The sequence below is a fragment of the Callorhinchus milii genome, unplaced genomic scaffold (genome assembly GCF_018977255.1).
Source record: "Callorhinchus milii isolate IMCB2004 unplaced genomic scaffold, IMCB_Cmil_1.0 Scaffold1, whole genome shotgun sequence".
Classification (NCBI taxonomy): Eukaryota; Metazoa; Chordata; class Chondrichthyes; order Chimaeriformes; family Callorhinchidae; genus Callorhinchus; species Callorhinchus milii.
In genome coordinates, this window is record NW_024704742.1 from 7,631,532 (window position 1) to 7,650,549 (window position 19,018).

At 42.1% G+C, this 19,018-nt stretch overlaps 1 protein-coding gene across 1 annotated transcript in view; it reads right to left on the reverse strand.

Annotated features, from left to right (window-relative positions):
- Positions 1-19,018, reverse strand: part of LOC103182112 (ephrin type-A receptor 5) — a 161,170-nt gene that overhangs the window by 35,904 nt on the left and 106,248 nt on the right. The gene's annotated exons all lie outside the window — the stretch shown is intronic.

Genomic DNA, 19,018 nt, shown 5'->3' on the forward strand with positions numbered 1-19,018 from the left:
AAATATACAGTCAATTTACCTGACAAGGGGTCTTTGCTGCTTTGCGGTGATATAGGGATGAGGTCGGGTGATGGAAGACAGTGGGTTTGGTCAACAACAGAGTGAAATGCTTAAAGAAGAGCTGAGTATCAGATAAAACACAGATTGCACTTTGGGATCTGTGGTGTCAGCAAATCGAAATCACATTGATGAGTTAGACAGACTGGTCAACTTCATCGCCTCTTGCTATGCAGGTATCTATAGAACCATTTCAACCCCAGGAAAACATTATTCACTCCCTCCCTCCCTCCTTCCCTTCAGATATCTTTAGACATGGTAGGCATTTGGTTGAACTCAGAAGACTAAAAGACATGAAAATAATGCTTCTCGTTCGTGAACTCTAGAAAAGGTCTACGTCATGAATTAAGTTTTTATTTTTGGAATCACTGTATGTATTATCCAGTTTATTTCCAAGCAAGCTTCCCCAGGCCTTATTTGTACCTTGTACCATTTTCCATCTGAGTTGGCAAAATCTGTCAATTTTGTTTGACAAAGTTAAGAAAAATGCCAATCATAGAACTCGCGAGGCAGATAATGAGTAACATTCAGAGCATGATAAGGGACACCATTGCTTAATGCTGAGACATTGAAACATTGCTAATTTAGAATTTGCTCCTCCATTTACGAGTTAAAATGTTCCCGTGTGATGACGATCAATTAAACTGATCCCAGCGGTATTGGTTTGCAAGATATTTTGCATCTCTGCTGCGCTGGTGTTACAATATACTGCATTAACAGGCTGCGTCGGTAAGTGAAGGGAATTTTCTTCGCTAACTGTGTGTAATTTGATCGCAGGGTTCAGACTAAAGTGCAACCTTCCCACGCTAAGGTTCACAACTGAATGTCTTGCAATAAGATCCTAGTGACACATAAAACCATAGTGCAGAGTTGCTTCCAGGGGTCACTTTTATTTACTGTTCAAGGGTACTGCTACCGTTTCGTGCTCCCATCAAAAGCAACTAATGTCAGAATTTCAGTCCTGTTCCTAACAAAATCAGATTATATTGTGAAAGGTCGGTGGTGGGGGAGAGAGGGGGGAGAAAAGGTAGGTGCTCTTTAAACAGGTACAAGGCTAATTTTACTTTCAATTACAATGACATTTTCCAGTCCAAGATTTTAATTGACTAATTATAATCAGCGGCAAGCAATTTCAACTAGAATTAAGTGGCCCTTGAAGCTATTTTAACCCAGCATCCTTTACCTACTAAATACATTAAATTCACATAAATTTGTCACATTTGCTTCTTGGATAAACTACCATCCATTCCACATACCTTCACAGCCCAACATATAAGGACAGTTTTATTATATACCCGATTAGACAAGTACAACAACAACAACTATAATTTATATAGTGTCCTTCATCTAGAATAAAGTCTCGGAGCACTTCACAATGGCAGGGCGGATGCCGAGTGGGGGGGGATCTTAGGCATGGTCAAAGAGGTAGGTTTTAAGGTGGGGCCTGAAGAGATCAGGGGATTAGCATTGGTGACGCAGATAGGGCAGAGGTGTGCAGTCAGCCTCAGGTAGTGATGGGAGGGTGTGGGCAGAGAAATGAAAGGAGTAACATTCCCGCTCGTAATTTCCAGCTTCACATTTACGCCCAAATGATAAAAGGTCAGTGTGCTGCACACTGCAAAGCACCTCCAAGTTTCACAAAGCTCACGCTAAATTGGAACATCAGTAGATCATTGCATTGAGCTTTGAGATGCTACCGAAATCATATAGCTTGCAATGCAATCTGCTGACTGCTGCTGAGTTGAATACTTGGTAGAGTATTTTAAAAGGAGTTGCAGTGTGAATCAGCACTGACAGGGTACTTATTCGCACCTCATTCATTGCCCAGACACAGAATCCCAACTTTGGAGTATACTTGAAGGACTATTTCCTACTTGTGATTACCTGTTCCTCCCCCCACACCTTCCCCTTCCCCCACTGGTTTACATTTCAGGCTTGTATTCCAAATGGATGAAAGCTATTGATTTTGTTCAGCAATGCAATGCCCACTTGCGATCGTAAATGAGGTATAAGATTTCACAGCCAGGTACGTTCTGAGCTCTTGCCTCACTAAGTGAAGCAGGAGCCAGAACAAATTCCTTGCATGTAAAGCAATGTTACGGAGAATGAATCGACAAGCTCTGCTGAGATAACTGAACCTTGTGATGTATTACTTACACCACTCAACATGGGCCACGGGTGCTGAATCTGAAAAGGAAATTCAAACAAGCCTGAACTGGTCGCGAATGCAATCGGAAAACAGCAACACCTTCACTTGTACAACAGCTTTCAAGAATGATGAACAAAGTGCTTAACTGATACAATAGAGAGAGAGTTGAGCAGGAATAAAAGGGAGACTTTTTAAGGACGTTCACAAAAAAGCACGGTCAAAGAAACATGCTTGGAGACGGTTTGGGAAGTAGGAGAGAGATCAAGAAGCATGATGAAGAGCATGCGGACTCTGGATTTATATAACTCTGGATATAATTGCTGGAGAGCAGGAGCGTAAGTGGATCTTGGATTGGCCATCAAATGTGGAACCAAAGAAGTGAGGAGTGAGTTGAAGACCAGATTCTCCACACCCATACACACAGGCACTGAGTCGTGCTGTGTACACTCTTTCTAATGATGCTTAGTTGGCAGCATCTCCTTCTATACGTACACAATTCCATTTTGTGCATCTCACAACAACAACAAATTACATTTGTATAGCGCCTTTCACATCGGGAGGACGTCCCAAGGTTCTGACAGTCAGGGATTTGGACCCGAGCAGGGGGTTGGGCAAAGGGAGGGAGGGTGGAGGGTACGGGTATGAGGGTGGCTGAAGGCGCGGTCGAAGAGGAGGGTCATGAGACGTGCCTCAAAGGAAGCAAGGGAGGGTGCGAAGCGAAGAAAATGTGGGATGGAGTTCCAAAGAGTGGGGGAAGAGAGGGTGAAGGCCTGACCACCTTTGTGGTGCCCTTGTCTGAGGCTAAAGCCGTTGCACCAAAACTGTTTGTAATTTTATTCCTTTTCCTCCACTTTTTTTTTATCCGTTTTGACTTCTGTCTTGTGAGATGGTGAAGTGGGAAATGGATGTTCTTCACCCATTCATCTTCACTGATTCAGGGATATTCCTTTTCCTTTTTAGCTAATCATTAGGAAAATAAGGCAAACAAAGCCAGCTATCCCAGCTTCAATAAAGTAATTTAAAGGGCCCGGGTTAGTCCAACCTTTCGTCCTAACATGCCGTTCTCCTTCTTACAGAGCTAAAGTTCCTGATCCTCACCTGGCAATTGCCCATAGTAGAAAGACTTGAAATTTTACCATATAAGGAATCACAACACAGATTGGCATCCCCTCATTTCATATTGCAGTGTGAGTCAAATTCGTAAACCCTTATTTAAGCATTATTGGAAACTTTTTTTAATTAAATTGATAATACAGTACTAATAAACCTTGCATTTGATAAAGTGCTTTATCATATTGGAAAGTCTTGAAATGCTTCACAGAGTTTTCTGTAAAGATGATTAATTGTGTATTTGTAGATGAACGCAGCAACCAATTTGCACAGTAATGTCCCACAAACAGCCATGAGGATAGACGACTAATTTTATCTGTGGTTGACTTGAACTGCTTTTTCACTTTCATGTAAAAGTCCAACTAAAGTCTCTGAAAAAAAATAAGAAGAATCCTTGCATTTGAGACAGCGCCTTATCACGTCTTTGAGACGTCTCAAAGCGCCTCACAGAATATACTGTAAAGTGAATTGACTGCATATTTTGTGGATGAAATGCAGCAGCCAATTGCGCACAGCAGCGTCCCCACAAACAGTTGTGGATTGAAGTGACCAATTTAATATTTTTTGAAGGAATTATTATCCCCGGAAAAGCGATCTGCCAATCGACTAACACCCGGGTTCTTACTTACTACTAGGTAAACAGAGGTATATGGAGTAAAGAAACTTGCCTAACATTTCGCCCTGCCGGAATAGAACCCAGGTCTCTCACTTGTGAGGCGAGTGCTCTAACCACTGAGCTATAGGACTCCACTTTGAAGAGCTGAATCCACACACACATCACTCCAGTTGCGATTCAATTTACAATTGTTTCCGGTTTTCAACCACAGCAAACAAGCAACAGACTTTTACAATTCTTACAAGCTTCTAGATGGAGCGCAGTAGAAAGTATTTGGGGCAAATTAGCAAGAACCAAGGTTTGGGGAGCCTGGCATATGCGTTGGGAAACTGCTGGAGTCTAACCAGCTAAAACCACAGAGCTTGTCATTGTAACACTGCCTGGCAAGCGTACCACTACTTGTCCTGCGAGAATCACTCTATCCGTTAGTTTTCTGGCTTGCAGGGTTAACAGGAGCTGAGTTGGAAGAATCCCATCTCCAGTCTGCCCTCCTATGCCATTGAATTTCTCTTTCCAATGATTACATTAGTAGCTCAATATCTGGTTTGTTACCCTTCATAGTGATTTCACTTTCTGTTGACTGGACATGGAATCAAAGCAGAAGCAGGCACAGTTACACAGTGATTCAGCTTCAATCACTTGTAGTTGCTGGAGTGGGGGTTGGATTCCAAGTACCTTCAGGTATAGGGCCAGATATCCTCAGCGTGTATCTGGTGATTGACCTCTTGTTTCTTCCGGAAGTACTTTACAAAGCAGTGACAGAGACTTCTGAACATTATCGTATTGACTACTGCACTGACCAGATGCAGATGTGAAAGAGTGATCTGCAATTATGTCCTTGTATCTCTCGAGAATTTTATCTGTGAGAACGATGTCCTCAGGCACTACAAACTAACACGGAAACACAGAAGGACACCAACTTGTTCCCTGATTTAAAATATCACAGTCAAGTGACCAGAGTAAAACAAATGACCATAAAATTAAAATGATTTACCAGTCTATGTTTTTGATTTTTTGTAAAAAGAAATCATTGTTATCAACTGACTCCCTGGTTCGAAAAAATCTCTAGGACTTTTGCAAGTGAGAGGACCCGGGTTCGATTCCCAGGCAAGTTTCCTTATTCAACCTGCCTCTGTTTACCTAGCGGTAAGTAGGAACCCGGTTAGTCGATTGGCGCATCGTTTCCGGGGGATTTTGATGGGATGAAATCAAATTGGGCCAAAGGGCTTTCTTCATCCAAACCTCTCTTGTGACCTTAAAGTGTTAGTCAGTGTTATTAAGTTTCGGTTATAACCTGAATTGTTTGTTGACACTTGTTTCAGAAGTGTGTTTACCTCATAAAGAATTGATTGATAGCACATTTCTTCCAGCTGGATTTAATATTTACAGTCCTGCACCATTTAATTAGTGCAAGGCAATGTTTCTGCTTTGACACCCTGTACACTAGCTATAAATATCAGTTAGCTTCTACGATATTGACGAGTGAGTTTCTATCTGATAGAAATAATCAGTTGCTTTACAAATAATTGCTCTTTTTTGAAACTGGAATTGTAAATTTGCTTTTGTCTGCCATGTTTGTGAATGGGACAGAGGAGACTATATATAGAAGGAAACTATATATTTTCACTCAAAAACTTTAATACAATACAGCCCCTTCCTTAATCAGGAACCACAGTATCCTATGCCACCCTCCCTAGCTGTTCCCAAACAAAAATACCAATAAAAATGCTCATTCCTTGAGTCTTTTAGCCTTTGTGGGAACACTTTCTTCTAAGCCAAAGTGGTCGGTCCTCACCATAAAATAATTAGTGGCTGTGACACACAGTAATGGTGCTCACCGTCCTAGACATACACACTGGTGCTCACTGCCCTTGCCTCAACCACCTTTCCTGGTTGCCCGTTCCAGCTGTTGATTATTCTCTGTATAAAGAAATACTTCCTGACGTCAGCCCTAAACATCACTCCCTCTTGAGCCTCTCGGCAAAAGCCAAAGTGGTGGCTGTCCACGCTGGATGGAAAATAACATTTACAGGAATTTGCTAACGCAGAGCTGCATAAAAATAAAAGTCCATTGTGTAGGTCTGTTTCACAAGCAGACAAAGAGAGCTGATGGAAACATAAAAACAGGTGAGGCGATATTCCGTTTGTGTCTTCCCTTGAGTGCAATTGCACTGCGGTGAGCTTTATTGAGCAATCATACCGCACCGTACCAGGGTACAGGATTTTGACCGGTAACATAAAGGCTTTTTGTAGGCTCATGGCATGAAAGTAGGTTAGTATTTGATGTACAGTCATGTGTGAAGAATGTCTGATCAAGGTATCCTCAATTAGGCTCGTCTCTTCTGTCGAGTTTACCCCTGAGAATGCACAGCGTTTAAGTAAATGGGAAAGTTGCATTACAAGCACTGACTGAATTGGCAATAATGCCCATCCAAGAAATCAGTAAGTGCCCATGTAGCACAAAGTACCACATTATATAGAGAACACTAGATTAGTGGCTGTTTCCTGAAGCTATGGTTCTATGTGCAAGAATAGTTCTCTGTATTTTCTCAAACAAAGCAGAAAATTAAAGGGAAGTACATTCTTCTATAATCCCTTGTACATATAGCAAAGGGAGAAAGATATTAAGACATTTACACTGTGTTTCTTTCTAATCTTTCCCTTGGTCACCAGGTTTATACTTTGGAGGCGTTGCTTCGAGCAGGCAATTTATGCAGAAAAGCGTGAATTAGGCATCAGAAATAGGGCCAATTTGATTTTTTTTCTGATCTGTTCTGAGCCGAGAACTAAAGTGACATTTAACGGCATGTGGAGGAAACTGAAGTAGAAAGAATGAATTAGAAGGAGGTTTCCCATTACTACCGGAGTCAAAGGAGGGAAGTTGCACGTAAATAACTCCTCCCAGCAGTAAGAAAGCAAACCACGCCGGAAAGCTAGAGTGAATGAGAGACACTGATCAGGGAGATATCAGGGAGATGGCTGCCGCGTTTCGCCCACAAATTCACTTTACAGTATACTCTGTGAAGTGCTTAGAGACGTCTAGAAGACATGAAAAGCGCTATATCAAATGCAAGGATAATAATAATATTTCACTTTATAAGATGTAGAATTAGTGCTCCATCAGGGATTTAAAATGCTGTCTGGTGCACGGGAAGCCAAAATGGATGAATTCTGTGTCAATAATTCTATGTTTTCTATGTCACTCCCTGCATATCCACAGTGAGCATGAAGTGACAGCAGCAACGACCTAATACCCAGAAGTCAGACATTTTGACTTGTTAAACATGTCTCCTCTGGGGTATGAGGTTGCCACTGATGTAATGCTTTGGGTCTGAAGTTTTTTTCACTCTGGAACCCTACTCTCTCCCTCTCTACTTTCCAAAATCTAAAAACCCAAATGGTTGATTGCATCTTTGGGCATCTCCTCCTGTAACCTCCGTAGCTCCCACCCTCTTCAGGCTCCCATTCCACCAATGAGAAGGTAAAAATCAAGACTAGTCATGTAAATGTAGTATGAGTTCTTCTGACAGTCCGGTAAGTATTCTCAGTAGTTGCACGAAGTTTATGGATGAATAAACCACGGAGGTGCGTGCTAACAATGGAAAGGTGTGCAAACCGCATTTTAAGAGCAAGCTGCCATTCGTGAGAAAACTGACTGATTCCCAGAAAATAGCCTCCAATATGTAGACAAGCCTTGCCTTTCAATTTCAGATGAAGAGTGCAAGGGTGCGAGTAAAGATTTATCTCTGGTGACTGGTTAGTGTTCTGTTCCAGTCTGTGTTCAAAATGTTATCTCACCGGAAATTTTATAATGAGGGGTGGAGAGGAGAGGGGTGGGGTGGGGGGGGGGGAGCGAGGTGGGTGGGGGAGAAGGGAAGGATTTGGTAGCGTTATTATTAATCAGAATTGTAATGCCTAAAGTGCTGGATATCTGCCAAGCAAGCAGAAATGCTGCAGTCAGAGCCAGGCTTACAGCAGTCCTCTATGAACATATGCCATGTAAATCTGAGATAGCAGACAAGAATGTTTATCTAGACTTAATAGAATAAAATCTATCAGCACGGGAGTTACAGTGTCAGCAAAGGCATACCAGCATACATTATCATCTCTTTTCCATTGTTCCTTTTAGAGAATCCCACACGTCTCAAAAATGGCACTCTTTCTCATGTTCTGTGTATGGTTAATATCTCAAGGAATTCTAAACAATTTTTGAAAAGTTCTTATAAACACAAGGATTGACTATTCGTGGTTCTGGATATCGTGCCAAGTTTAATAAACTGCATTACATCAGTCCGTGCTACCCTTTAACAAGATGAATGTTTTACAGCATGTATTCTACTCTTTCCACTCATCGAAAGTGAAAGATGTTATGAAGGGAAGTAAGGGTGGAAATAGCGGAGGCTCTGGCCACAATCTTTCAATCCTCCTTGGACACCAAGGTGGTGCCAGGGGACTGGAGGGTTGCAAATGTTACTCCTCTGTACAAAATGGGGCAGAAGGATAAACCCGGAAACTACAGGCCAGTCAGCCTAATGTCAGTAATGGGAAACTTCTAGAGACTATAATCCAGGACAAAATAAATCTTCCTTCAGAAAAATATGGGTTAATAAAGGACAGCCAACATGGATTTGTTAAAGGCAAATTGTGTCCAACAAACCTGACGGTTGTTTTTCTGACTGGAGGGAAGTGTCAGTGGTGTCTCCCAGGGGTCAGTATTGGGACCACTGTTGTTTTTGATCTTTATAAATGACCTGGACTTGGGCATAGGGAGAACAATTTTCAAGTTTGCAGATGATACTAAGCTAGGAAAAGTAGTAAACAATGAGGAGGATAGTAGTAGACTGCAAGAGGACATAGACAGACTGGTAACATGGGCAGACATGTGGCAGATGAAGTTTAATGTGAATGACTGCAAAGTGGTGCATTTTGAGAGGAAGAATGAGGAGAGGCAATATAATCTGATGGTACAATCTTAAAGGGGGTGAAGGAACAGAGAGCCCTGGGGTTTCATATAAGCAAATCTTTGAAGGTGGCAGGACAGGTGTTAGAAATGCATATGGGATACTAGGCTTTATAAATAGGGACATAGAATACACAAGTCAGGAAGTTATGATGAACCTTTATAAAACACTTGTTAAGCCTCAGTTAGAGACTGTGTTCAGTTCTGAGCATCATACTTTAGGAAGGGTGTCAAGGTATTTGAGAGGGTGCAAAAGAGATTTACCAGGATGGTACCAGGAATGAGGGACATCAGTTACCAGGAGAGGATAGAGAAACTGGGATTATTCTCCTTGGAGCAGAGAAGGTTAAGAGGAGACTTAATAGAAATTTTCAAAATGATGAGGGGATTCAAAGGGGAACACGGAGAAACCGTGGGTGGGGGAAGAGTAGCTGAAGGCCTGCCCGCCAATAATGGGCCGGGCGAGGTAGGAGACATGAAGTAGGCCAGAGCCACAGAGCAGAGGGAGCGGGTAGGTTGGTATGGGGTTAGGAGTTCACAGAGGCAGGGGGCAGGGCTTTGACCAGGATCATGAACTGCATCCTCGTGTGATGGGAAGCCAGTGGAGTTGGGCAAGGATGGGGGTGATAGGGTCACGGAGCCTGGTGCGGGAGAGGACACGGGCTGCAGAGTTCTGGATGATCTGGAGCCCATGGAGGGAGGAATTGGAGAGGCCGACAAGCAGTGAGCTTGCAAAGTCACGTATGTATCTCGGAGCACTGCAAAGCAGCAGAGTTGGATGCCGAGCAAGAGAGAAGGTGGCCATAGGCACGGTGCAAGAGATAGTTTTTAAAGTGGGACTTAAAGATAGAGAAGGTTGAGACATAATAATAATAAAAATCCTTGCATATGATATAGTGCCTTATCATGCTATTGAGATGTCCCAAAATGCTTCACAGCATATACTGTGAAATAGATCGAACGTGCATTTTTGTGGGCAAAACACGGCAGCCACTTGCGCAATGTCTCACAAACAGCCATGGAATGAGTGAGACTTTTTTATTTTGGGGGATTTGTTGGCCAGAACACCATGAGAAACCCTTTCTTTTTTGAATAATGCCATGCGATCTTCAACATCCAACTGAATAAGCAGATGGGAACTCAGTATAATGTCTCATCCGAAGGATGGCACCTCTGGCAATGCAACACAACACATGCCCTGCACTGCATTGGTGTGGTCAGCTTAGACTATGTGATTCCAAGTCCCAAAGTGGGGCTTGAACCCACAACCTTCTGACTCAGAGTCGAGAGTTCTACCACTGTGTCAGGCTGACACACAAACTATTTCCCCTGGAAATGATCAGCCAATTGACTAACAACTGGGTTCCTACGTAGGCAAACCCTCCTAGGCAAACAGGGAATTGGAACAAGGAAATTTGCCTAAGGTTTCACCCTACCTGGGAATCAAACCCGGGTCCTCTCGCTTAAGAGGCGAGTGCTCTAACCAATACGCTATGGGACTCTGATGGGGACGTAGGGATAGAGACAGGGAGTTCCAGAGGTTAGGAGCATAGTGGACTTTAGGCTCAGCCACCAACAGTGACCTAGAAGGGGTGGGAATGCGTGGCAGGCCTGTGTTAGCTGAATGGAGGTGGGGGCGGCAGAGGAGTGGAGCATGAGCATATCACATTGAGAGAATGTCTCAAAGCGCATTACAGGATTTATTGTAAAGTGTGTATTTTGTCGGCGAATGGATAGCTGGTTACATGGAGTTATTAAGACCTTAAGGCCTCACTCTGTTAGAGAAATTAAAGAAAAGACATCACAGTCACAGAGAATGTATGATGGAGACCGACTATGAATACCAGTTTTAATGAGAGTATTAAAAAACATTGGCCTAGTAACCTTCGCATGCAAATGCATAACTGGATTCAGTCTTTGCTGATGGCAGTGAAAAGGTCTTTATTAAGTAGTGTAAGATATAGGGTTAGAGACAGAATTAAAGATAGATAAAGTCAGAGAGACACAGAAAGAGTCAAAGGAAGGAGTTAGAGAGATAGAGGGAAAGAAAGACAGGGAGACAGAGAGAGAGAGAGAGAGAGAGTATGGTTGCACAGTGTGGAAATATAGTAATAGCATTATTCCTTATTAGCATGATGGCCAAACCATATTTTGTGTGATGACCAATTATCTGCAGTGTTTGCTTGTCTATAATGGGGATGTTACAAATTAGTGCTTTCGACTGCAGTAAAAGACAAAGAGAAGAGAAAATGTGTTCGTAGACAATGTTAGTTTTCTCTTCAACCGTGCCTTCAGCTCCCCTCTCGACTCTCTACCCCCTCCTCGCTCCCTCCCTTCCCTCCCCTCACCCTGACCATTTCCCCCCTGCTCGGGTCCCGACCCAACTGTCCAGTGCCTTGGGACGTCCTCCCGACGTGAAAGGCGCTCTATAAATGCAATCCTGTTGTTGTTATAGTATTCTGGTGGAGTTGGGAGGTGGGTGAATTGTCTCCCTCTGTGCTGTAAACATTCCACCGGGGCTGAAGGTAATGGTTTCAAGCTCCACATCTAGGTTGAACCTCCAGTACAGTGTTGGGGAAGTGTTGTACTGTCGGAGAAGAAATATTGTGTTGTGTTGTCAGAGTTGCCTTTGGATGTGGCATTCAACCGAGGTCCTGTCTGCCAGTTTAGGTAGGTATTAAAGATTCTATGACACTTTTGCATAAAAGATTCTCCTGATGTCATGGCCAAGAAAACTCCAGATAAATTGTTCATTGACATCATAGCGATCCGTGGGACAGTAGCACGTCGAAGATTTGAAGTGCTTTGAGACATTTCAACAATATCGGCACAAGATCAAATGCAAGGTTGTTTTTCAGTGAACCTTTCGTCTCTTTGTCTGATGGTACTGATGCAAGGTGGGGCCAGTAATATTACTGCAGCAAAACCCTCTGTTTAATCATATTGATGTTCATACTAAAAAGAAACTGTTTCTCATTGCTCATGTCATGATAACCCCAAGGACACACAATATGTTAGATACAGGTTTAGATTTTCACACAAGTAACAAGTCACGCATCTCTATTAACAGCTGTCTTGGATTGGGTGTTGAAAGACTCACACACACACTCGGGTGACCTTATAAACCATTCCAGCTTCACATTTGTCCTTTAGGATGTCACCTGAACCTTTCGAATGCATTGCAGCCTTCTAATACTCCCTTGATTGTGTTACAGCCCGAGGGGAGTTCAAACACTAGTATATTCATGTAGCAGACCTTTCATTGTGTTCCAGCATTGTAATACACTTAAAGTCATTTTTTTGCTGCATGATTCCTATCATAGGTATATCTGCTTTCAAGTTTTGAATTTCTCGCAGAAGTAAAAGTTGTTGGAAACAAATTCTCTTCCCTAATTGTATTTATTTTGCATCCCTCTACTGTGTTCCTCTGCTTTTATGCTTCCTTCTTCACTCTGTGATAATATAAGAAGAATCCTTGGATTTGATATAGCGCCTTATCATGTCTTCGAGACGTCTCAAAGCGCTTCACAGACAATACAGTTTCACAGTCTTTCTGGGAACTCCTCATGGAAATTAGTGCACAGCAATATCCCACAAACAGCTAAGAAATGAATGACCAATTTTACCTATCCTGTTGGCCAGGACACTTAAGAGAAACTCCCTTTTCTTTTTTCAATCATGCCGTGGGATCTTTAATGTCAACCTAAACAGACGGGGGTTGTTCTGACGAAGGGTGTGGATCCGAAAGGTTGACTCACTTTCCTTTCTCCATAGATGCTGCCTGATCTTCTGAGTGTTCCCAGCGACTTCTGTTTTTGAAACAGACTGAGCCCTGGCTTAACATCTCAACTGAAGGGACTATGGATGATTAGCGGGGATGAGACATTTGTTATGTGGAGAGATTTGAAATATTGGAAACATTTTTAAATAGTGCAGAGACGGTTGAGTGACATCTCATAGAGGTTTTTTTTTAAAATTATGAATGGTTTAATGAATGCTTTTCACCGAGTCGGTAACAAGAGGAGATACATTTAGGATTAGCTCCAGGAGAAAAAAAGGGGGAGGTTAGCAGAAAGACTTTTCACAGAACGCTGATAGAATGTGAAATGCCTCAACACAAATCACTGTTGAAGCCCAGTCCATAACAGCACCCAAAAAGGAGTTGGGTAAAAACACTGTAGTAAGCAATAAGGGAATGATTAGTCAACAGGATTCTAGTAGACAGCTTTGGTGTGGGAGCAGGCACCAAAAATCAAAGATTGGCCAAATGGCCTCCCCTCTCTGCTGGAAAGCATTTGATTCTACAATTGCACTTTGTATCAAGATCAAATGCACATTTCAGACAGGTTCTATTTCCGGAGTAAAATTTCTGAAAGCTTTGCACAAACAATGCCAATCCGTCTGTCAGGGTGAGTCTACACTTAAGCAGATGTTATACGTGGCACAGTGCAAACATTTCCAACATAGAATTACATGGAATGATATAGTATGGAAACGCGTCATTCAGCCTAACTAGTTTGTGCCAGTGTTTCCACGAGCCTCTTCTATTCGTCTCCTACACCCCCCTCTCTATTCCCTTTTCCCTCATGTGTACATCAAGTACACTAAAAACATTGATTGCTTTTGCTTCAACCACAGCTTCCTGCAGTGGGTTCCACATTCTAACCACCCCCTGACTGAAGAAGTGCCTCTTGAACTTTCTATTAGATCTGCTATTGACGACCTTATTCTTATCCACTCTTGGAAACAGCCTGTTAAAATATTCGGAGGGGTGGAGGCTCACGCATGGTTTCAACACGAGCACAGATTAATTGGTTTGAATGAGCTGTTACCATACGGTAATGCTCTTTTGAATCATAGAATATTACAGCACAGAAGGAGGCCATTTGGCCCGTCGTGCCTGTGCCGACTCTTGGAAAAGCTATCCAATCAGTCCCACTCCCCCGCTCTTTCCCCATATTCTTGCAATTTTTTCCACTTCAAGTACCTATCCAATTCCATTTTGAATGTTGTTATTGAATCTGTTTCCACCAGCCATTCAGGCAGTGCATTCCAGACTGTAACAACTCGCTGTGTAAATAAAATGCTCCTCATCTGCCCTCTGGTTCTTTTGCCAATTATCTTAAATCGGTGTTCTCTGGTTACTGACCCACCTGCCAGTGGGGACAATTTCTCCCTATCCATTTTGAACACCTCTATTAAATCTCCCCTTAACCTTCTCTGCTCTAAGGAGAACAATCCTTTGTAAATTATTTGTAATCCTAATGTAATGTATCATTAAAAAACGTTATTAGGTTAGGTCCTACTGATGATGTACTGAAAAACAGTAAAGTTTCTAGCCAGTCAGATACTGTATTGTGGTAATAGTAATACCTGTCAGGTAACAAAATGAAACAAGGTATTCGCTATCCAGTCAATTCATTTGCTTCTGTGCGCTGTTCAAATCTTGATAAATTCAACTTTCTGCCTCTGCTATTTCTTAAAGACTTCAAAACAAATGAAGTGATGAAACTCAGGCCAAATCATGCTTCCGTATAAGAATTCATCGAGCAGTGTTGTGAAGCAGCCATTCTAACAGCCACTCCACACTCCTCTGTTTACCTCGCTGTAAGCAGGAACCCAGTTGTTAGTCCATTGGCGGATCCCTTTTACAAGAGTAATAATTGTTTCAAAATAAATAAAATTAGTTTGGTCACTCAATCCCCGACTGTTTGTGGGACGCTGCTGTGCGCAATTGGCTGCCGTGTTTCGCCCGCAAAATATACAGTCAATTCACTTTACAGTATATTCTGTGAATCATTTTGAGACGTCTTGAAGATGTGGTAAGGCGCAATATCAAAGGCAGGGATTATTATCATTATTATTATAAATGGAAAACAATTGTGTTGCTCCACCAGCCGCTCCCCCAGCTCTCATCAATTTTTGTGCCACTGTTAGAGCTACCTCAGGTTTCCAGGCTACAAATATCTTTATTACACAGCTTCACACTTGACAGACATCTGTTAAGCCTGCCATGGTTCTAACTAAATGAGATTTTTCTCGTCTTTTATTCACTGGTGTATCAGCAGTGTTTCGCACTGCCTTTGTGTTATAAAGACTTACTGATGTAATGCCACTGCTGTTTGACAATGTCAAGCAGGAAAGGTTGTTACAGAGGATTTTCTAAGGCTCTTCTATTATTCTTCCTCCAGCCACACTATTTTCCAATTCCTGTGGAATGCTGAAATATATCTTCAATATTTATCTTACGCGCATTTCAACGGAAATAGTTCTATCAGTGACCTAGAAAAAGCTCACTGTAAGGAATAATGGCTACGGTTTGGAGAACCTTACCATCTTTTGTCCTGATCCGCAAAGGAAATAGAAAAAGTAAAGTTGCAAAACACATTTAAACTTTCTCTCTTTGATCCAAAATAAACACTATTGGGTTTACTTCAGTCTGATTCATAGAACAAATCGCCTATTCCCAACATGTCTGTGGCTTTGTGACGTGATTTTGGATCTTTTATTCCCCCTCCACCCACCCCCACCAAGTTGTCCAGTGGGAGGTTTCTTTTCAGTGATCTGTGATCTTTTCAAAACTGGGGCTCCAGAATTACTGGTGGCGTTCCCACACGATTTCCACACACCATGGGTGTTCCTTCAAAACATCAGCATAGGCAGACTGTTAATTTGTGGGTGAAGTGACTTAAACTGGATGGATCTTGCTCCGAACCTTACAGAGAAGAAGGAAGATGGACACCGTGAATGTGATTTTGCCCATAGTGACAAGGCAACTATTTGTAAGATGTTAATGTAATAGCTCTATGATGGTGAAAATCCTGTTTTCTCTCTCCCAATGCTGTCTCGTCTCTCATGCTCCTTCACACTGTCGCGCCTTCTGATTTATGAACCTCTGTTACAATCACACAACCCGAATGTTATAGTAAACTGAGCAACAATAACGTGAGGAATTTCAAGAATGAGGATGAGATATTGGTTTACATGTGAATGCTGTGACTATCTGAATTATTGGTGGCAATTTGCCTCCAAGTATTCAACATAAGCTGAGCTGAGCCAGTAAAAATCAAACTAGACCGTCCACTCTAGTGAATGTTGTACCTTATATATGATTTTCAGAAAGTTTTTGATGAGGTGTCGCTTGTTAAAAAATAAATTTGACACATGGTATGAATGCAAAGGTAGCAGCACGGACAGATAGTTGGTTAAAGGATAGGAAACAGAGGGTGAGAGTACATGGTTTGTTATTCTCAATGGAGAGATGTAAAGAGTGGTGTTCCCCCAGTGATCAGTATAACGACCATTGCTTTTCTCCATTTACATAAATGATCTGAATTCTGGTATAAAGGGCACACTTTCTAAATTTGCAGATGACACAAAAATAGGAACTGGAACTAACAGTGAAGAAGATTGCAAGCAATTTCAGGAGGGTATAGACAGATTAGTTGAACGGGCAGAGACATGGCAAATAAAATGTAATGCGAACAACTGTGAGGTTATACATTTTGGGAGGAAGGATAAAGAAAACAAGAATATGTTGCGTGGTAAAATATTGAAATATTCAATGGGACCTAGGGGTTAATGTACATAAATCATTGAAGGGGGGAAAGGCAGCAAAGCTTGTCAAAAAAAATTAATGGAATCTTATGTTCTATAAATAGGGGTATAGGATTTAAAAACATAGAGATAATGCAAAACTAATATAAATCATGAGTTAGAGTGCAATTAGAATATTGGGTCCAGTTAATCACTCCATTTTAGGAAAGACGTCAAGAAAATAAAGATGATAGAATGGTTTGTCCTATGAGCGGAGACTGGAAGAACTGGGGCATTTTCTGCTAGAACAAAGAAGGATGAGATGTGACCTGAAAAAACTGTGAGGGTTCTGATAGAGTCAGTCGATAGGGAGATATTATTTCCTCTGGTCACTGAGTCAGTGACTGGAGGGCATCAATAATTTAAGATAGTTAGTAAACGAGCAAATGGGGACGTTAGGAGATTTCTTTTCACACAGAGTAGTTAGGATATGGAATGTCCTGCTGGGAACAATAGTTGAGGCAGAATCCATACTGGCCTTCAAGAGGGAACTCGACAATCATCTTAAAAAGACTCAGCTGCTAGGGTATGAGGAAAGGAGAGGTAAATAGGACTGAAAGGATTCCTCTTGAAGGAGCCAGCACAGACCCATTCGGCTGAATGGCCTTCTTCTGTGTTGTAAATTTCTATCGTGCTACTGGTTCGAAGTATAATAATAATAATAATAATAATCCTTGCATTTGATATAGCGCTTTTCACGTCGGGAGGACGTCCAAAGCGCTTCACAGAACACACTGTAAAGTGAATTAACTGTATATTTGTGGGCGAATGCGGCAGCCAATTGCGCACAGCAATGTCCCACAAACAGTCGTAGATTGAAAATGACCAATTTAATTATTGTTTTTGGTTTTGGAGGGATTATTATCAGGCTCTGTGTGGAGTAAGGAAACTTGCCCAAGGTTTCGCCCTCTGCCTGGAATTGAACTCAGGTCTCTCACTTGCAAAGCGAGTGCTCTAACCACTGAGCTACAGGACTCCTGTATATGTGGAGGAGGTACTTTTAGTAAAACCTACGCACGCTGAAGTACAAACATAGATCTCTACTTGTCTATGGGTCCTTGAAAGATCTTGAACGGGTCTCTAAACCGTGCAGAAACCTTTAATGCACATATTTTAATGAGGCAAGCAACCAGCTCTTCTTTACGGTCAGGATCTTAGAACATTAAAACACTAACGCCCAATTCTGGAGTTAAAATAGGCATTCCTTTTTAAAAGGTGCAGATTCAATAGCAATTATAGACCTTACAATTGAGATAACACCTTTCACATTGGGAGGATGTCTCAAAGTGCTTCACAGGATAAACTGTAAAGTTTGTGACTGTATATTTGGTGGTTGGGTGAACGAGGCACCCAATGTTCACACAGAAATGACCCAAAAACTGCTATGAAACGAGCAATTGTGCAATTGTAACAAAGGGGGATTGTTAGTTAGGACACTGGGAGAAACTTCCTTCTCTTTTCGAAAAGTACCATGGGATCTTTAACTTCCACCTGAACAGGCAGATGGGACCTCAGTTTAACGTCGCATATGAAGGACAGCACCTCCAACTATGCAGTACACCCTGAGCATTGCACTGTGTTAGCTTAGACTACGTGAGATTCATGCTGTGGGGCTTAAACCCACAACTCTGTAACTGAGAGGCAAAAATGCTACCAGCTGAGTCAGGCTGATGAGGAATGTAACACGTTGTGCTAAAACAAATCGACTTCAAGTTGCTGTATCGTTGGAAGCTGAAGAGGGTGCTGGAGGGGGTTGGAAGCTGAAGAGGGTGCTGGAGGGGGAAGAGAAGAAGGTCAAGAACACAGTCAAACACTGGAAGCGCACATTATAAGACCAATTAAGAAGAAGCAAATTCCAGTAACAGGTTGTTGTCAACCTGCGCTGCAAAACTACAGGTGGAAATGGGACAACCAATTGAACAGATCATTTGAAACAGCAGCTGTCTGAGAAGATGTTACAAACTGTAGCTATTCCCTCCTGGTTTATGATGGCAATGTCCTCCGCTCTTCCACTTCTATTACTGCCTTGTGACATTCTGCCAGAAAGTGATTATTTTGCTCACGGATGGATACAGCAGCCTTAGCCTTGGCAGGGGTGCCGTAAATGAAATCGGTTGTCTCCGCTGCAGCCTTAAAACCCCCTTGGAGGTGGTTTCTCCATCACCCACAGTGTTATCAGCAGCCCCAATGCCAAATACAGATGCTACTTTTGGACAGAGAAGTCACCGCTATTTATGATTGCGGTCGGGGCTGAGCACACGGACCCCGCCTCACCATCCCCAGAGAGGCTAGAAGGTGCCTATGATTCGGGATATTACAGAATCATTTCAAGGGTTAAAAACAATTTTCTTTGTACTATTTTCTGGTCCAAGTTTAGAATGTGTTCATGTGCCATTCTTCAATAATACAGTACCTTCAGACCAAAAATGCTCCAGTTGTCTTTAATGAACGTTGTGCCACAAGACTGTATAATTTTGAAAAATACCCGCAATTTCTTTTTTTAAAAAAAAAACAGCAATTTTACAGGAAT